This window comes from Schistocerca gregaria, chromosome 8, assembly GCF_023897955.1.
Source record: "Schistocerca gregaria isolate iqSchGreg1 chromosome 8, iqSchGreg1.2, whole genome shotgun sequence".
Classification (NCBI taxonomy): domain Eukaryota; kingdom Metazoa; phylum Arthropoda; class Insecta; order Orthoptera; family Acrididae; genus Schistocerca; species Schistocerca gregaria.
In genome coordinates, this window is record NC_064927.1 from 155,381,461 (window position 1) to 155,402,906 (window position 21,446).

Sequence of the window (21,446 nt, forward strand, 5' to 3'; positions counted from 1 at the left end):
TGCAGTTCATCCTCCCATCATTTCCTTGATCTTCCAACTGGAAGAGTTCCATCAAGTTTTCCCATGAACAAAGCTTTAGCCTGGTACATTTCTGGTCTTCTAGCAATGTGCCCTGCCAGGCCTATTTTCCACACTCTTTTTTCTGCAGGATGTTTGTTTCATTGGGCCGTACAGTTCTTTATACTTTCTACATCTTCATGTGTTCTCTTCACGGATAGTCCCAGAGATATTTCTCATGATCTCTCATTCAAACATCAGCATGTACTCTCCATTTTTTTATATTTGTTGAACCTGGAGCCAAGGTATTTAAAATTTTCCACTCTAGCTATATTCCATACTACAACCTGTAATGCGTCATTACTAAGAGCTTCTCTAGATACCACAATCATTTCAGTTTCCTCCGTATAGAATTACAGTCCAGACTTACTGGGATTCTTTGCTAAATCCTCTTACTCCACTATGGCTGTCGACAGCATATCCCAACAGCTGTGTTCTTCCATTTAGATTCACCTCGTTGCATTCTCTTTTCATTTCCCAAATTACTTTCTCCGTGAAAAGCAACGGTGAAATGGTATCACCTTGTCTCACACCTATTCTGATGTTAGATTCCAGGGATTTCACGTTCGCGTTTGTCTCTGCTGTACACACCTTCACCGAGTTAATTAACTTCCTTGCCAAGCTCCGACACTCCATGTACACTCCTGGAAATTGAAATAAGAACACCGTGAATTCATTCTCCCAGGAAGGGGAAACTTTATTGACACATTCCTGCGGTCACATACATCACATGATCACACTGACAGAACCACAGGCACATAGACACAGGCAACAGAGCATGCACGATGTCGGCACTAGTACAGTGTATATCCACCATTCACAGCAATGTAGGCTGCTATTCTCCCATGGAGACGATCGTAGAGATGCTGGATGTAGTCCTGTGGAACGGCTTGCCATGCCATTTCCACCTGGCGCCTCAGTTGGACCAGCGTTCGTGCTGGACGTACAGACCGCGTGAGATGACGCTTCATCCAGTCCCAAACATGCTCAATGGGGGACAGATCCGGAGATCTTGCTGGCCAGGGTAGTTGACTTACACCTTCTAGAGCACGTTGGGTGGCACGGGATACATGCGGACGCATTGTCCTGTTGGAACAGCAACGATGGGTTCGATGACGGTTTGGATGTACCATGCACTATTCAGTGTCCCCTTGACGATCACCAGAGGTGTACGGCCAGTGTAGGAGATCGCTCCCCAGACCATGATGCCGGGTGTTGGCCCTGTGTGCCTCGGTTGTATGTAGTCCTGATTGTGGCGCTCACCTGCACGGCGCCAAACACGCATACGCCAACATCATTGGCACCAAGGCAGAAGCGACTCTCATCGCTGAAGACGACACGTCTCCATTCGTCCCTCCATTCACGCCTGTCGCGACACCACTGGAGGCGGGCTACACGATGTTGGGGCGTGAGCAGAAGACGGCCTAACGGTGTGCGGGACCGTAGCCCAGCTTCATGGAGACGGTTGCGAATGGTCCTCGCCGATACCCCAAGAGCAACAGTGTCCCTAATTTGCTGGGAAGTGGCGGTGCGGTCCCCTACGGCACTGCGTAGGATCCTACGGTCTTGGCGTGCATCCGTGTGTCGCTGCGGTCCGGTCCCAGGTCGACGGGCACGTGCACCTTCCGCCGACCACTGGCGACAACATCTATGTACTGTGGAGACCTCACGCCCCACGTGTTGAGCAATTCGGCGGTACGTCCACCCAGCCTCCCGCATGCCCACTATACGCCCTTGCTCAAGGTCCGTCAACTGCACATACGGTTCACGTCCACGCTGTCGCGGCATGCTACCAGTGTTAAAGACTGCGATGGAGCTCCGTATGCCACGGCAAACTAGCTGACACTGACGGCGGCGGTGCGCAAATGCTGTGCAGCTAGCGCCATTCGACGGCCAACACCGCGGTTCCTGGTGTGTCCGCTGTGCTGTGCGTGTGATCATTGCTTGTACAGCCCTCTCGCAGTGTCCGGAGCAAGTATGGTGGGTCTGAAACACCGGTGTCAATGTGTTCTTTTTTCCATTTCCAGGAGTGTGTATACCATCATACGCCTTTGACAGATCTACAAATGTTACCAGGAACCGATGGTTGAATTCCCAGCACTTCTTCCAGATTTGTCTCATCTTGAAAATTTGATCCATGGTTGATCTTGCCGCCCAAAAACCTGCCTGATACTTCCCAATACCTTCAGCAGAAGGCTTCAACTTTTCAAGAATAATTAATAACAGCATTTTATATTGTACGCTTACTAGCGAAATACCTCGGATTAACCGAAGTTTCTTTTTTTGTTCACTTTGTGCAGCGGGATAATGATAGCTGACTTCCATTCTTCTGGATCTCTTCCTTTCTCTACATTTCACGTACGAAATTGTATGTGTGTTTCTTTGTTCCATCTCCCACCTTCAACATCTCTGTCGTAATCCTATCTTCTCCTAGTGCTTGATATTCTCCACCTTCTTAATTGCTCTGTCTACATCCTGTTGAATTACTTCAATTTCTTCTTCCGCTACACCTGCAATTTTTCCTTCTGTGAAGACATTTTCAGCGCCTTAAACATTAGCTGCTCAGAATATTCCAACCATCTGTCCACAATCCTTTGCTTCATTACAGTACATATATCTGTATAAATTAATACTACTTTCTAGATAGCGAATCTCTCAGTCGCATTTCACTTTAAAAATTTGGCCCCATGTAAAGACGTGGGCTATCGGCGACACTGCCATTCTTTCTATGCTTTGTGGTAGGAGCAGCGCTTTTTTATTACTGTACATCTGCGATTGTGAGCTGTATGTCACTCCTGAACCTAGGCATTTCATTTTCGACTTCTTGGTTAGTTTTCTTTGATTCTGTTTTGCTATTCCTCTTCTGAAAGTCATTGTGCCTGACTTTTGTTTATTTATCAGTTCTGACAGGGTTCAAAATCCGCCCAGTGTCTTCAGTATGGTAAATATGAACCAGTGCTTTAGGTTCAGTACACCTGTTTGTACTTAGTTTTTTCGACACTAATTAAACATTTAAAACCACCACCAACGACGAATTTACTATATTTTATGAAGTAACTGGCAAAGTTTTTGACCAATGAAACGGCTTCTATCAGCTCTGTTTTCGCCACCGGGTAGCGCACAAACCTACATTCGGGTTACGTCATTAATGGAACAAGCGATTTCGTGTGCACTGGTAAAAATTCTTTATTTCCATGTCGTTATGTGTTATAATGTCGGTACAGTTTTAGTCTCTGGATTGATGTTAGTAAGACAATTATTTACTGCTTCACTTTTGACTCCTTGTACTAAAGCTGTATCACTTAATCTACCTGAAGAAGTTAAGTCCAACTATCTTACTAACAATGGATATCTTATTTATGTTAAGAGTGAAAATATTCCAGAGGCTGTGAGTGTTGTTAGGTTTCCATCTGGATACGTCATCCATATCGTCAGCCCTTTCCACTCGTTTTACATTGCCCTGATCAACGGAACTGTATGAGTGAACCACATCGAGATCAGGTGCTTGAAAAAGTTTCTTAACCTACTGGCGTTCTGATTTTGTCGTCCATTTTATTTGAAGGGGACATTCATTCTTTCGTTTGACTGGTAGAACTGAGTTAATTCTTTACCAGGCTGTTCTTGGGTAATATCTTTAACCCGCTGTGATTCTGAAACAGACTGGTCACTGGTATCATCTTCAATTTCAGACAGTAAGGATTTTTTTCTGCGAACCTTCTCCGCTGTATTTTCGATTGATGCAGTCGTCTGAGATGCGTCGGTTTTGCAGGCGACGCTGCCTTGCATTTGATTTACCGAGTCATCACGTTTTAGTTGGCTCAGTTTTTCTCTGCAACTTTTGAGGTTGATTTTGTTTCATAGGAAGTGTCTTCTTCGACTCTAAGTGAGTTTCTGTAAGGTTAGCAGCCACAGATGGGCTCTATTGAGAGCTGTGGTTTGCTCTCTTTCTGATTACGGTTGCTGCGTTTCTGTTACCATTTCATATGCAGTTTTAGTTGCCTCATGCGCTACTGCAACTGTTGCCATAATTGCCAGCAATGAGGTGTGCGCCACTACCCTGTTTGCTATTTCTTAACTACTGGGGATGTCATCGTTTTCGTCTTCTTTGGCGTCTCCCCACGGCTGTTACCCATCATCGACCTCCACAGGCCTCTTTCGTTCCAGTCATCCAGTATTAGATTTTGGTCTTCCATTGCTGCCTGTATGTGTTTTTCGCATCTTCGTGCTGGTCGTCGTCTTCTTCCCAACGTCTCGGCTCCCAGTATACTATCCTCCTTGGCTTCCCATGGTTAGATATTCTCTGTACATACCTGTACCTCTGAAGCATTCTATTCTCAGACGTTTTTATTATGGAGCACGTTACTCCATTCGCATCCATACCTCCGCATTTTGTGTCCTATCTTGCCTTGTTACTACAGATGTTCTCATATAGCCCACATCCACAATTCTAATTTTCTTTGAGAATACATCTCAGCTCCATACAAAACTATGTTCGCCACCACACTGAAATATTTTCTTCTTAATGTCCTGTCGGATATTATTGTTTCATATTATCCCATGTAAAGCTTTAGTAGCTCTCTTCCCCATTCCTATTCTGGAACGAATACTCTTTCCACGTGTAGTAGAGTTATCTGTTATTGTTCCTAGATATTTGTTTGTTCTGCATGATTTTATGTCTCCTTGTCATGTGCCAATTTTCACCAAATCCTATCCCATACAGTCAGTCTTGTCCAGATTCCCAAACTCAATCTGCCACACTCCTGTTTAAGCTTTCCCAGTATGTCATCCGTATCCTCATCCTGAGATAATACCATCAGATCATCCGCGCTAATATGAGAGTGAAGTGTGTCGTGACGTATTCCCATGCCTAAGCATTTCCTGGAACAGCCAATCATCGCCTGATCCAAACAAATGTTGAAAAAAAAAATAGGCAACATTCCAAGGCCTTGTTATAGAAGCTCGTCAACGAAAATACGTCGTGTAATCTTGTTTCCCATATTGATCATTACTTTTGTGTTATTGTATAACTTTTTATCCAGGTTAACCCATTTGTTACATTAACTGTTATCATTGCTCCCCATAATTTTAATTTACATACATAGTTATATGCTTTCTGCAGGTCCACAAATTTCTTAATTTTTCCAGTAACTGTGGTACAATGAATATTATCAAGAAATGACCTTCCTGTTCTAAAACACTTTCTTGTTCTCCTAAAGCCGACACACACTTTTCCATTTTCGTACTCAAAATTCTAGAAAAAAGCCTACCTGTTGTTGGGATAACACTAGTCTACAACTTGCACATACCCACTTGTCACTTTTTTTGTTTAACGCGGAGATGTATGATAAGTCCCTCTCAATAGGTGGATCTTCTTCCGCCTCTACTATCTCAAAACGTTTATGTAGACATTTTATCACTACACTCTCTCCATACTTCAGAACTTCCATCCGTATGTTTACTTGTCATGGGGTTTATTTTTTAATTACACAGCGCTGCTTTCACACCCTCCTCAGTTACTTTTATACTTTTTTTCTTCTGAGATCTTGCGTTGTTCTCATTTGTAGTCCAAACTATTTTCCTGCAATATCCTTGGATAATGCCCTATCCATTCTTGTATCCATTGAAGTATCATTTCATTCCGGGGAGGAAACGCATCGGTACTCTTCAAATGGAACCTTCTGCAATTGCTCAAGGTAACTTATAAACGCTCGGTTTCCCGCAATTAATGCATAAGATCTAATGTGTAATTCCATCCAAATGATTTGTACATCACTGTCAATTTCATGTTGGGAAGTGCCACGCCATATAACACGTTTGGTTTTCGAAACAGTACCGTACTGTTTTAGGTACCGCGCTATCATCTCATTTGGACATTCGAAACACACATTTTAAACTGTTATATTCCGGATTCCGTAACCTGCATGCGCTACAGAGCAACGTTACAAATAAATCCGTAAATGTGCTTGAATATCCTAGTATTGTCAACGGCAGTCTCGAGTTTGTCGCAATTTTCAGTATTTTTAAACTCAATGACACTCAGGTGAATATGTAGTGTACCATCCTACAAATCTGAGTTCTTCAAAGATAGGCAGTCAGCGAGCATCTGCGCTGCTGCCGATTACTCTGCCCCACTCGCTCGTCGAAGCAGTGGGCAGGGACGTGTTGGAGCCAGAGCGACTCGGACACACAATTTAGAACTGTTGCTACATACATTTTTCAATATTTCCCACAGCTATCCTAAAACTGCAAGACCTTGACGTTGGTAACCCTGAAGTCCATAAACGGCGCTTCCGCCTCGTTCATTCCGTTCCAAGACTCGCAGCTATAATGGAAAGAATCACTGTTGTTAATTCACTTTAGTAAAGTTATGTATAATGTATAAACATCAAAATATGGGGAGCGTTTTAGTCTGCTCAAGGCTCAAGTTTAATTAGCTATTTAACGCCAGCTATGTTGTCAGATGATTAAAATTTGGTTAACGTTACATAACTGTCTTGACTCGTTTACCATTGTCACTTTTACCCGTAATAGCAGGTGATGAGGCCACAAAAATTTTCGCTGTCTGTAAGACTCTAACCTACGCTCGCAAAGGGAATCTGATTTCTCGTCAGACACCTTGATCACTTTATTTTTAGCATATCAAATAGGTTTGTCACCATAGAGTACAAAATAATGCATGTATTACAAAACTTTCAGTAGTGCAAAACAAACATTTCAACTGTATTGTGGCAACAATATAACTGAGTACATATTAATATTCATTCATTCATATATTACTCATTTTGTCTCTATAAATAACCATAATCGTCTCATTTCACGTCAAGGCTTCGGGCTGCCCCTTGTGATAATGACCGTCGCCCTGGTAAAGATTCAGTCCGATGAAGGAGAATTCCCGTCCCGCGCGAAGAGCAAACGTTAACTTGTCAATTGTCCTTCCAAGCTGTAGCTATAAAAATGTTTCCTGGAGTCCACATTCGAACCAGCGACCTATGGATTTCTGCTTATAGGATCTCTCTACAGTTAACATAAATTCTTCAAGTCTTTAGTTCGAGTTTTAATTTCTTTCTGACTACTTCCAGTGCCACCAAACAAGGGTGTGAGGTATGACATTCAGGTTTCTCCTGAGGCCTTCGCGGCTACAGTAGCAGCCGCGGGGACCACGAAGTCACCACTGTACTTCGCCCCCAGCAGATATCCCCTACTTGTTGCTATCACCCCTACAAGTTCCATAACAATAAATTGAGCACATACATGTTTATCCAACACCCAACTTTTGGAAATGGACGTCTAGCGTATTTCCAAATTGTTTTTTTGTGATCCTTCAATGAGAGTGTGCAAAAATACTTTTTCGTTCTAAGTTTGGAACTCCTGTAGGCTGTCATCTCCTTCCTTGTCAATAATTGACAATTTCCTAAAAGCCACCGTATGGCGTAGTTTTTCGTTTAGGTATAAGCTACCTGATCTGGATCCAACGAGTCAGAAATTTCTACATATTTACTATCAGTTCGTTTTAGCAAAGCTATTTTTCGTTCACACGTCTAAACAGCGATCACATGTAAATCTGTGTGAAAGTGTGTTAACAAGAAGGTATTTTTGACAGATTTGTGTCAAATGGTTCACATGGCTCTGAGCACTACGGGACTTAACTTCTGAGGTCATCAGTCCCCTAGAAGTTAGAACTACTTAAACCTAACTAACCCAAGGACATCACACACATCCATGCCCGAGGCAGGATTGGAACCTGCGACCGTAGCGGTTGCACGGTTCCAGACTGTAGCACCTAGAACCGCTCGGCCACTCCGGCCGGCAGATTTATGTTACTGTTGTTGTTGTGTTCTTCAGTCCTGAGACTGGTTTGATGCAGCTCTCCATACTACTCTATCCTGTGCAAGCTTCTTCATCTCCCAGAACCCACTGCAACCCACATCCTTTTGAATCTGCTTAGTGTAGTCATCTCTTGGTCTCCCTCTACGATTCCCTCCAATACTAAATTGGTGATCCCTTGATGCCTTAGAACATGTCCTACCAACCGATCCCTTCTTCTGGTCAAGTTGTGCCACAAACTTCTCTTCTCCCCAATCCTATTCAGTACTTCCTCATTAATTATGAGACCTACCCATCTAATCTTCAGCATTCTTCTGTAGCACCACATTTAGAAAGCTTCTATTCTCTTCTTGTCCAAACTATTTATCGTCCATGTTTCACTTCCATACATGACTACACTCCATACAAATACATTCAAAAATGACTTCCTAACACTTAAATCTAGACACAATGTTAACAAATTTATCTTCTTCAGAAACGCTTTCCTTGCCATTGCCAGTCTACATTTTATATCCTCTCTACTTCGACCATCCCCAAACAGCAAACCTCCTTTACTACTTTAAATGTCTCATTTCCTAATCTAATTCCCTCAACATCACCCGACTTAATTCGACTACATTCCATTATCCTCGTTTTGCTTTTGTTGATGTTCATCTTAAATACTCCTCTCAAGACACTGTCCATTCCATTCAACTGCTCATCCAACTCCTTTGCCGTCTCTGATAGAATTACGATGTCATCGGCGAACCTCAGAGTTTTTATGTCTTCTCCATGGATTTTAATACCTACTCCAAGCTTTTCTTTTGTTTCCTTTACTGCTTGCTCAATATACAGATTGAATGACGTCGGGGAGAGACTACAACCCTGTCTCACTCCCTTCCCAACCACTGCTTCCCTTTCACGTCCCTCGACTCTTATAACTGCCATCTGGTTTCTGTACAAATTGCAAATAGCCTGTCGCTCCCTATATTTTACCCCTGCCACCTTCAGAATTTGAAAGAGAGTATTCCAGTCAACATTGTCAAAGTTTTCTCTAAGTCTACAAATGCTAGAAACCTAGGTTTGCCCTTTCTTAATCTAGCTTCTAAGATAAGTCGTAGAGACAGTATTGCCTCACGTGTTCCAACATTTCTACGGAATCCAAACTGATCTTCCCCTAGGTCGGCTTCTACTAGTTTTTCCATTCGTCTGTAAAGAATTCGCGTTAGTATTTTGCAGCTGTGACTTATTAAACTGATAGTTCGGTCATTTTCACATCTGCCAACACCTGCTTTCTTTGGGATTGGAATTATTATATTCTTCTTGAAGTCTGAGGGTATTTCGCCTGTCTCATACATCTTGCTCACAAGATGGTAGAGTTTTCTCAGGACTGGCTCTCCCAAGGCTGTCAGTAGTTCCAATGGAATGTTGTCTACTCCGGGGGCCTTGTTTCGACTCAGGTCTTTCAGTGCTCTGTCAAACTCTTCACGTAGTATCGTATCTCCCATTTCGTATTCATCTACATCCTCTTCCATTTCCATAATATTGTCGTCAAGTACATCGCCCTTGTATAGACCCTCTATATACTCCCTCCACCTTTCTGCTTTCCCTTCTTTGCTTAGTATGTTACATAAACCAATAATATCGAGTCTAATTTGTACTTTTTACATTAGAGACGACTCTACCATAAGTCCTTCACTCACTTGATAGGACATTTGTGGCGAGATTTTACCAGACTATCTTCCAATTCTTATATGTATGTTGCTGTGCAATTTATTTCCGTTACATATTTTTCCATTATCACTTCTACGATCGAAGGGTTGGTTGCGTTTGACTGATTTCTTTGCTTGATTCTGATGTAACTTAGGTCTATTTAAAATTGTCGTACATATTTTAATTTAGGACTGATCGATGCGATATTCGTCCGCGGATCATGGCTCTTGAGCTCTGACGCTTTCAGCAGTGCAGTAGTGACGGTGTCCGGATTGTTTTCAGTGCACTCTAAATATCTCTCTAAATACTAGATTTTTGTGTGAATATCTATACGACCTAGGCCCCTTCGCCCATCTTTAAGTGTTAAAACGGTAGATGGGACACGGTATGGTTGCCCTTGCCATATATAACCACATACTTCAGTCATTATCACTTCACTATCTTTTTGCGGATTGGCAAATATTGTCCTAAATAAAGTGCTTTTGCTAGAAGGGATATATTAACATGTTGAACTTCCTGCAGGACGCTTGTGTTTCTGCATCTCGTCTCGTGTGGCTGATCTAATATTACGTAACATTGGCTTCCAATTTATGACAGTCATTTTAAGATGGCACTTATGGAAGACGATACCTAGGGATGACTGTTGCTCTCATTTTTTGACCAGTCTAATTTCATCTGTGCGAAAACTCCCAAGTTAAGCAAGAAACTTTTGGTCTCACTGATAATTGTTCCTGAGGTCTGACGGTACTGGTCCACTGCAGTTTTGAAACACTCAGATCTTCTCCTCTCCTGTTTAACAGACCTAAGTCAGTCAGCATAGGCGTTGTAACTTTTTTTTGCCAATAACAGTGATGCCTTCCAAGTCGCTGTGTAACTTCCTTAACAATGGGGCTAACGTTATGACAAAGATCAACATTGCTTGTGAAACACCTCATTGAATGTCGGTTTGTTTTGTGCACAGGCCATTTCCCATTAGTTGCACGAATCTCTTTGAAAAAACTATTTTAAACAATGTCTTGAACAGGTATTTATGACTCACACGGTCAAACACTTTTGCGAAATCATTAAATACTGGGCTCCTTCGAAGTTTATCGTAGATAAAGTGGTGATAATCTCTCTGTACTCGCGGTTGCAATGATACTGCAGCCCGGTAGATAGATTTGGTCTCTTCTTATTTGCGCTTCAGATCGTTCGTGACGCGTGATTTGATGGCACGGGCTGTCAGCTTATAGTCTGCGTTCAGCAAGCATATTGGGAGTGCTTCATTATCTTTGGTACGCTTCCATTTTTTAAGAAGCATTGTAAAACTTTCTTTAAAATCTCTGGAATTGGCTCTCCATTTCATATTCATTTACAATATCTGTAAATTTGCCACCGAAAATATGCCAGAATTTTCTATAAAATTCAACAGACAAACCGTCCGGACCAGATGTTTTCTTCGAAGCTGTAGCAATTACTATGTCCAATAGATCTTCACTTGCGAAGCATGTCACAACATCCGTGTTTTCTTCTGGTGAGACACACTCACTGATCCCTTCAAGCAGCTCGCCTACCGAGTACTCCTTGTAAGCAGTTCCACAGTACACTTCCGAGAAGGAGCGGAGTATCCCACTGATTATGTCATTTTGTTCTTCCAACAACACATCGTCTCCAAGGATCATTTTGTCAATGAAAGACTTCCGCTTACTCCGCGCGAGCCTCAACAGGTAGTATAACGGGGCTCTCTTCTTGAAGGGTCTTTCTGGGCTTAGATCGTATTGTTAGATCTTCGACCTGTTTTCGTTTTGAAGCTATCAGTTGCGCTTTGATCATTTTAATTTCCATGTAGTGCGCAGGGGAATCCGAAGGCTGATTGTAGAGCTCCTTGAGACACATGTAGTAAAATTCTATCTCGCTTCTTAACTGAGCACTCTATTTCCCATACCTACTAAATCACTGCAGATCTTCACTACTTCTTTGCACATGATGTCCACGAGGCAACATCAGTGTTGTACCTAGGACGGACTCTGAGGCATGCGCCCCAAATGACTCTTACGCATTCTTCTAACTCGTTGTCGTCCAGTATACTCGCTTTCAGCTTCCAATGATTACACCTCAATTTAATGCATTTTACTGCACAGTGATCTGTTAAACTAGCTGGGATTATATCAGCCGAAGAAACATTTCGTTCCAGATTAAGTGTTATACATTTTCTGTCCAAACGGCTTGCTAGTACACGTTGGTGAGAAACGTAAACTTAACAATAGATCAATATATGAGTTCCCAAACATCCTTCATTTGGAGACTAAGTAAATCAGTGTTCACGAGAAAAATTGAAATTTGGTGTCCTATCCTTAATACTAAGTACACAGTTCCAATCTCCAACTATTATGTATTTGGCGCCATCCGGCCAGTTCCTGTTTGGAATTATTACCAGATGGAGCATGTTGTTGTGGTCTTCAGTCCTGAGACTCGTTTGACGCAGCTCTCCATGCTACTCTATCCTGTGCAAGCTTCTTCATCTCCCAGTACCTACTGCAGCCTACATCCTTCTGAATCTGCTTAGTGTATTCATCTCTTGGTCTCCCTCTACCATTTTCACCCTCCACACTGCCCTCCAATGCTATATTGGTGATTTCTTGATGCCTCAGACCATGTCCTACCAACCGATCCCTTCTTCTAGTCAAGTTTTGCCACAAACTCCTCTTCTCCCCAATCCTATTCACTACCTCATTAGTTATGTGATGTACCCAGCTCATCTTCAGCATTCTTCTGTAGCACCATATTTCGAAAGCTTCTATTCTCTTCTTGTCTCAACTATTTATCGTCCATGCTTCACTTCCATACAAGGCCACACTCCATACAAATACTTTCAGAAACGACTTCCTGACATGTAAATCTATGCTCGATGTTAACAAATTTCTCTTCTTCAGAAACGCTTTCCATGCCATTGCCAGTCTACATTTTATATCCTCTCTACTTCGACCATCGTCAGTTATTTTGCTCCCCAAATAGCAGAACTCCTTTACTACTGTAAGTGTCTCATTTCCTAATCAAATTCCCTCAGCATCGCCCGATTTAATTCGACTACATTCCATTATACTCGTTTTTCTTTTGTCGATGTTCATCTTATATCCTTCCAAGACACTGTCCATTCCGTTCAACTGCTCTTCAAATTCCTTTGCTGTCTCCGACAGAATTATAATGTAATCGGCGAACCTCAAAGTTTTTATTTTTTCTCCATCGATTTTAATATCTACTCCGAATATTTCTTTTGTTCCCTTTACTGCTAGCTCTATATACAGATTGAACAACATCGGGGAGAGACTACAACCCCGTCTCACTCCCTTCCCAACTACAGCTTCCCGTTCATGTCCCTCGACCCTTATAACTGCCATCTGCTTTCTGTACAAATTGCAAATAGCCTTTAGCTCGCTGTATTTTATCCCTGCGACCTTCAGAATTTGAAAGAGTATTCCAGTCAACATTGCCAAAAGCTTTCTCTAAGTCTACAAATGCTAGAAACGTAGGTTTGCCTTTTCTTAATCTAGCTTCTGAAGTCGTGAAGTTAGTATTGCCTCACGTGTTCTCATATTTCTGCAGAATCCAAACTGATCTTCCCCGAGGTCAGCTTCTACCAGTTTTTCTATTCGTTTGTAAAGAATTCGCGTTAGTATTTTGCAGCTGTGACTTATTAAACACATAGTGCGGATGGAGCAGAAATATTAGTAAATTTCAAATAAAATATCTGACAACTAAGCCCTCTTCCTGATTCTAAATATTTTACATTTGCAACATGTATGCCCTCTATAACTAGAAAAGCTATCCCACGTGAATTTACAGATGCCGCATTAAAGATCTCTTGACAGCATGGAATATGAAGATCTTTAAGATTTACTTCATTGCGACAGAGAGAACGCTGAAATGACATTCGCATAACTGAGTCAAACAGATGGCGATACTTTCCTGAACGAATTTCAGTCGCTGCGCCTTCTACGCCTACGTCATCTGCCAGCACCGTTGTACTCGCCGACAGCCTGCATCGGAACAACCTCTCCTTCAGTATCATTCACCCAGTCCATGTTATGATCCACTTCGACAATTTTACATTTCCTCGTTACACGTTCTGGTGGGATCACGGTTTTAGCGATTGCCCCGTCGTTTGTTCGTCCTTCACGAGTTTGTCTTTAAATTCGACGACAGAATGAACTTCAGTTGAATGCATAGTGTATCATATTCTACAAATTGGAGTTCGAAGATGGGCATTCAGCGGGCATCTGCGTTGCCGCCGCTAGCTCTGCCCCACTCGCTAGTGGAGCGGTGCACAGGGACGTGTTTGAGTCAAAACCACTCGGACACAAATTTAGAACTGAACTGTTGCTAAATGATATATACCTTTCAGTATTTTCCAGGACTATTAGGACACTGCATGTCCTTGACGTTGGTAACCACAAAATCCATCAACGACGCTGCCACCTCGAGTTCGTTCCGCTCCGCGACCCACTCGCAGCTATAATGGAAAAATAGGACTTGTTAATTCACTTTAGTAAATTTATCACTTTACTATTATCATATCAGTGCAGGGTTACAAAAATATGAGGAACGATTTAGTTTGTTCAATGTTCAAGTTTAACTAGCTATTTAACGTCGGCTATGTGTCAGATTGTTAAAATTTGGTCAAGTTTACGGACTATCTGAGTCCATCATTGTCACTTCTAGCTGTAATACCAGACGATGACGCGATAAAAATTTTCGCAGACGGTAGGACTCGAACCTACGCTCCAAGAAGGAATCTTTATTTATAGTCAGACACCTTAATAACTTTTTGTTCTTAATTCAGAAATAGTTACAACAACATTATGAAAGTGCTTATTAAAGTGACACAGACCTAAAGATAATCTTTTACATTACTGGGAGCCTTCGTGAAAACAAAACATGCTCGTCGTTTGATCGTACGTGTTTTTCCATAGATCATATTTTCTCTCGTTTTTCCATGTTCTGAATCGCATCATCGAAAATTGGACTTCATATGACGGTTCTTCTGAGGAAGTTGGCGTATGTATCATGGTAACTGTCGATGCGTAGTAGCTTGTGGTGGTGGTCGTCGCAAATGTACGTATAAAAATCTCCTTCGCTCTTTCCTTTACTAGACAGTAGGTAAAATACCGCGTGTCCCTTCAACCAGCTGACGGCATTGTTCTTCGGGGCGGGGTATAGTTCTTCTTCCGGGTATAAAAGGCATGTTAGCGTTATCAAATACGGCAGTTTTCTCTGCATAGTTGCTAATTTTTTTCTGATTGACAACCGTATGTTCTTTGCAGTTCACAAATTTATGTTCATCTGTGTCAATCAGGTTACCAGTGGCACACAAAGGGGAATCCTCCAGATGAATGGAACGTAGTCTGGAATTCGTTGGAAAATTCCTATTCACAAAATAATACCACAATGACCGCACTTTAGTTGGTGAATGCGTCTGGATTATGTTCCTCCAGATATCATGCCAAGAGTGACCGACGTATTTTTGTTCTATGATGTTCTTGGTCTGAAAGTTCATTAAGTTTTGTTAGATTTTCTTCACATTGATGACATTTTTCTCGGGTGTTCCCAGTCTAATGTATCTATATTCTACGAAGCAATGTTTTAGGTGGTTAACTTCATTTTGGATGTGGTGAATGTCAATTGGGGCGTCCTAGCTGGTCGGCGCTATTTCATTTAACAGAAGAGCGGGCAACACTACTGACTGACAGCTTCCACAGTCTATATGTTTTACAGACGTACAATGCTTTTGCTTAATTGTACATGGCTGTAAGAGTCAATACACCTTTGTCAGTCGGTAGAGTCAACAGTTGGTATTTGACTTCGTAGATATAGCCGCGGCTGACGAAGTGTCCAAAAGCAGCCAAAATCCTGTTCGCCACTTCTGTCAACATTGGCAGGGCTTGCGCCACGTAATTTGTTTTAGAGGATAATTAGGTGTTCACGGGAGATACTCCTTGAATTTCATCAAGACTACGAAGATTGTGTTGACTTATTCATGCACGGATGGTGGTAAGGATTCTTCTGTAATTAACTGCGATGGTCTGTCAGATATTCTTTGTATATTCCACCCTAAGATACTTCATGGTGACAGTTTCGTTTCTTGGTCCATTAATGAGAACTCCTAATCCACTTAAAATATTCATTAAGCTAGACTTATTTCTTTTCAGTTTCTACCCAGATACTAGTTCATATTTGTTTATTATTTCGAGCGCTTTCTGTATTTCGTCGTTGTCTTTAGCAAATGCAACGTCGTAGGCATATGCCTGCAGACAATCCTGCGGCCGCTTGTATCGAGTCCTTGGAGGTTGTAGCACAGGCAAAAAAGTAATGGCTCGATTGCTATTGCAAAGAGTTGCAGACATCGGGCACCCATGTCGCACCGAACTTTTCAAAAATATTGTTCAAATGGCTCTGAGCACTGCGGGACTTAACATCTGTGGTCATAGAACTTAGAACTACTTAAAGCTAACTAACCTAAGGACATCGCACACATCCATGCCCGAGGCAGGATTAGAACCTGCGACCGTAGCAGTCTCGCGGTTCCGGACTGAGCGCCTAGAACCGCCGAACTTCTCATTGCAATGGGCCTACTATATCGACCGTTTATCATAATTGTTGATGTTGACTTCTGCAGAAGATATGTAGTAATGTCGATAAAATATTGACGAAGGTTCATGGCACGCATGGTGTGAAAAAGATAATCATGATCGACTCTATCGAACGCTTTCTCGAAGTCCAATAATACGATGGCGCACTTTATTTTACAGGCTGCATCAATGGGCATAGTATCTCTGTAGTTGGACAGTATGTAGTAGATGGACCTGTCTTTTCCTACGTTCGATTGGTATGATACAGTGACTGTTCAGTACTGATTTTAATCTTTTATTTATGATGCGGGCAAATATTTTATAGCTAGATTTTAGGAGAGTGAAATGCCTGAAATTTGTTACCGAGTTTTCTGCAGGATGTTTCGGGATTGAAACTATGGTTCCTTCTAGAAAGTCGTGTGGGACGCCATTCGCAGGATTCTTTATTTCGTTATAGAGAGACGTTAATTTGAGGATCCACTGCCTTCTGAACATTTGATAGAACTCCGTCGGAATGCAGTCAGGTCCAGGAGACCCGTTTTTCAGGCTTCGTGTTATAGCGTCTGCGACCTCTTCTGTAATTTGAGTTAACAGGTTGTTTGCTTCTACCAGGTTGAGCCTGCGTGTTAATCCCGTCATTGTCCGCGGGTATATCCGTTGTCGTACTGCCTAATAAGTATGAAATATTTGTGAATTTCGTTCTCGATATCACTTTGCTGCGTCAGTAATGTCTTCAGAAGATCTTAGTTCGGTTATTTTCCTAAATTGCCCCTTCCTCACATTGATCACATGATATATAGAGGTTTGTTCTCCTTGCACGGCATCGTGAAGTCTTGCTCTTACTTGATGACCTTCCAGCTGTTTCCGTTTCAGAGTGTTCACAAGAAAAATTGAAATTTGGTGTCTGGTCCTTGTCACGAAGTACACAGTTCCACCTTTAAGATTCTCTTGATAGCCTGGAATGCGAGGTTCCTTAAGATTTACTTCTTGTAACATTGCCAAATCCGTGTCTGATTCACATAGAAACTCCTTCAAAACACTAACTTTCGCCAGGGGTTGCATTCTATTGATGTTTAAGGTTGTTATACTATACATCTGATCCATGGTTGTGGAGGATAAGAGGAATAAATTGTCAGTAATCACGCAAATCTCCATGACTCACATTACAATGGGTACTTCATGGTAACACAGGAGAGAGAACGCTTAACTGACATTCGCACAACTGAGTAAGTCAGGCAGAGGGCTATTCTTTCCTGAAATGCCTTCTACGTCTACAATGTTGCCGGCACCGTTGTACTCGCCGTGGCCTGCATCGGGACATTCTCCCCTTCAGTATCATTTGCCCAGTCCATGTTATGGTCCACTTCGTCACTTTTACATTTCCTCATTACACGTTTTGCTCGGATCACAGTTGTAGCGATTGCCCCGTCGTTTGTTCGTCCTTCAGGTGTTTGTTTAATTTTCAGCACCTTTAAACTCGATGACAGAATGAAATCAAGTTGAATACCTAATGTATCCTATTCTACAAATCCGAGTTATTCAAAGATAGGCAGTCAGCGGGCATCTGCGCTTCCGCCGGTAACTCTGCCCCACTCACTGGTCGGAGCGGTTCGCAGCGACGTGTTTGAGCCCAAATCACACAGACACATACATTAGAACTGAACTGTTGCTTAATGATACATACTTTTCAGTATTTTCAAGAACTATCCGAAAACTGGAAGTCCTTGACGTTGATAACCATAAAATTCATCAACGGCGCTGCCGCTTCTAGTTCGTCCCGCCCAGTGGCTCACTAGCAGCTATAATGGAAAAATGTCACTGTTATTAATTCACTTTAGTACAGTTATATATCACTTTACTATTATCAAATAAAAAAAGTGTATTATAAAAATATGAGGAGCGATTTAGTTTGTTCAAGTTTAAGTAGCTACAAACGTCGGCTGTTGTCAGATTGTTAAAATTTGGTTAACTGTGCTGATTCCTTTATCATTGTCGCTTTTAGCCATAATACCAGATGACGACGCGACAAAAATTTTCGCAGTCGGTAGGACTCGAACCTACGCTCCCAGAGGGAATCTGATTTCTAGTCAGACGCCTTAACCACTCGGCCACGACTGCCACACAGCACCTACCGCACCAGTTTAGAAATTGTTGTCCGGTGGTTGCTTCTTTCATTATGTAAGATTTAATTGTTATTGAATACACTCATTATGCTGCTTATTATTTTCAACGTTGCTGTGTGTCTGTTCCGTTAATCACTACTGTTGTCGATGGAATTTGCAGCTGTTCTTGCCGGCGAGTGGAATACTAGTGGATTTGGTATTTAGCGGTTCTCCAAGACTACTTATTAGAAATGATATGTGCTTCGTGGTAGCAGAAGTTCTTAGCGAGTTAATAATTATATGTATTCACTTTTTTACGTAATTCCGTCATAAAAATGAGTTGAAGTTTACGGAGACCGCAAAATCCGTATAGCGTTGCAAAGTCATTTGCATTGTCAGAAGCTTCATTTGCACAAATAACTAACTTCTCAAAGTAATAGTAATAGAAGTTAGTGTTATTGCAACTTTCGTGTTTTTCCTTAGTTTGGGTTTATACCTTACTAATCACTTTCCGCTTTTCATTTTAAGTCTTAATAGTGTTACGCACAAATAAAGTTGACACTCGGCGCGGTGGCTGATGACTGTAAAGTCATTTCCCATTTACAGCGGCTCCCATCAGTCAGGGCGCCGAGTGCCAACTTTAAGGGTTTAATAGATCGGCAGCAAAGGCATTCCGCCGCTTGCGTTGACATATCCATGCGCTTTGGCTACCATTCCATAACTGATCGTTTTCATTCTCCATACCACGGGAAAAAAATGTTTCATGGCTAAACACTTCAGGTTTTTCCTTACAAGTTATACAGCTGGCGTAAGTAAAATGCTTTTGACTGGTGCGGAAATGTTTTCAGGAACTTTCGTACCTGCTTTATGTTACCATTCCCGTAGAGTTAAAAAAACGAAGTTACTACGTTCTTGTTAACGCCAAAATAGAACACTGTCTTCTGAACTGTGATTAAAAACGAACAAACGGAAGTAATCCTCTGGATAGGGTCAGGGCTTTAAACGAAAGTGAACAGAGGCGACGCCACTCGGCAAACTCTGAAAGTTAGTGGCTTTTGCCGATGACATTGGAAAAGATACCGTCGTCAATTTCCAAGTGTGAAATGTTGATCAGTATATCAACTTGCGGCAAATATCAATGACAAAATAAAATGAGCAAAAATTTTGGAGGAGCTGGGATTTGAACCCAGGACTTTCTGCATGCGAAGCAGACACTCTACATCTGAGTTACACCCCCTGCACGACCAACTTCCGCCAGGAACTGTAGTCCCAGAAATTGATCATGTGCAAAATGGGATGATGCTCTACTCTGCTACCAAGTTAAAACTATCATTGTCAACAGACTTACGAAATCTCAAAAATTCCCTGCAACCCTAAAAAGTTATTTACACAATAATAATTCTATAGTATGACTGAGTATGTCTATGAGCAGTGGTCAAAAGTTCATCGTGTGAATGATAAATTTTATGTATCACTTTAAGAGAAACTAGAATTAGAAATTAGCGTTTGAAAGCAAATTAGAATTGAAAACTGCTGATGTACGATCTAATATTTATGCCACAAAACTGTATTTTTTAACTCTGGTGTATGTATTTTAATCGATTGTGCTTTATGTAACATTATGTAGATACTATGCCAGCTACTGTGTGTGTTTACTGCATAACCTATTAATAGTTTACATTGTAGTCGGATTGCAGTGTCCTATATTCCAGGTACTTAGCTGTACAAAAGGAAGTTTGTAGGACCAATAAAAATCACATTCACAGAACATCCAGAGAAACGTTTTTAATATATTTCTCGGAATCTAAGTAACAGAAATAATTACTCCAGTAACCCAACAACGACTCAAATTTATAAGCGTCAAAGTGCAAGGACATAGGAAAAAAGTGAAGTTTGTGTGTAAGTGTACAGCAAACTAGATAAGAGCTACAATAATTCACTGTGGATAAGGATAGATTATAGGAAGTTTGACTATTTGATCTAGCTCTACAAAAATATGCTAACAGAACAGCTGCTAAAAAAGGCATATATGGTGCACAAACAGTATCAGGAAGCATCTACTATTAAACTAATAGCGCCTGCTGCAAAACAAGTATTAATTAATACCAAGCAAAAAACCTAACAGCAGACAATCTCAGCACACTTACACAGCTAAAGGGTATAACGCAGAATCTTGATTTTTTTAGTAAGATCGTCTTTTAAAAAACTTTCGACACCTTTAGAAAATAAGATCATTTAAGGCTGACTTTGAAAGGAAAATACATGTTCGGTGTTTTTTAGTGCTACTCCAGAAAAGAAGATGAAGCAATATTCTTAATTAATCGTTTACTGGCGCATTCAGAAAATGAGCAATGTGAATAACATTACAAGTGGTGTAAAGAACTGCTGAAATTGCCCAAACCAAACAAAGGAAATAAACTAGCTCCATCGTAACCACGCTAATCCTTTGAGCAGTAAATCGTTCTCAGTAAGGAAGCAGAGATCTCACTCTCAAGAAAAGTGTAGTATGACTGATCCATATGGCTAACGAATTATGTCTATATACAGTAGCAATCTAGAAAATATTCACAAATCAAACGAAATCAAGTAAGTGCAAACTAACAGCCTCTTACTGTTATTATTATTAATGAAAATATAATATTTGCACAATATGCAAATACAAAGCTGAGTTTCATTACTCTGCTTCTAGTTACATTATTGGCACTGTTTTCTTTCTGCATATTTTTGCATGATATAGATCATGATGGTCATTGCATAGTTCAAACATGCAGTCTTTGGCTTGTAGAAACTCTTGTTTTTTGCAAAACCTGCATATTCGATTATCAACTGTTAGAGTTCGCAGTTTGACCGTTTCTATTCTCTCATTATGGCGTTGGTTGAGCAGAAGTCGTTCCAGATACAGTTGTATTTTCTATTAGTATTTGGCGCGTACTTTCGTAGGTCATTTTGGGCAGGAGCATCAGAATTCTTACGTCTTCTATAAAGAAAGTTTCTTGACCCAGACGTAAGACACTCTTGATGGCGCTGTCTTCCCGACGCCCGGGATTCGTTTCCCACAGCTTAATTTGACTATCTAATGCCACAAGGTCTTAAGACTTTTATTTTGTCCCAGTTTATATGGATCCTGTAAATTGCTACTGGTGCTATGATCGTTTTGAATAGTGTC

The 21,446-nt window shown here is 41.4% G+C and overlaps 1 protein-coding gene and 2 non-coding genes across 3 annotated transcripts in view; 1 reads left to right on the top strand and 2 right to left on the bottom strand.

Annotated features, from left to right (window-relative positions):
- The window catches only part of LOC126284273 (uncharacterized), a 626,414-nt gene that overhangs the window by 220,582 nt on the left and 384,386 nt on the right, over positions 1 to 21,446 (top strand). The gene's annotated exons all lie outside the window — the stretch shown is intronic.
- Positions 18,215 to 18,296, bottom strand: Trnas-aga (transfer RNA serine (anticodon AGA)). The gene has a single exon. It is a non-coding gene; the product is annotated as a tRNA-Ser (tRNA).
- On the bottom strand, positions 19,446 to 19,517 carry Trnaa-cgc (transfer RNA alanine (anticodon CGC)). Its single transcript has one exon. It is a non-coding gene; the product is annotated as a tRNA-Ala (tRNA).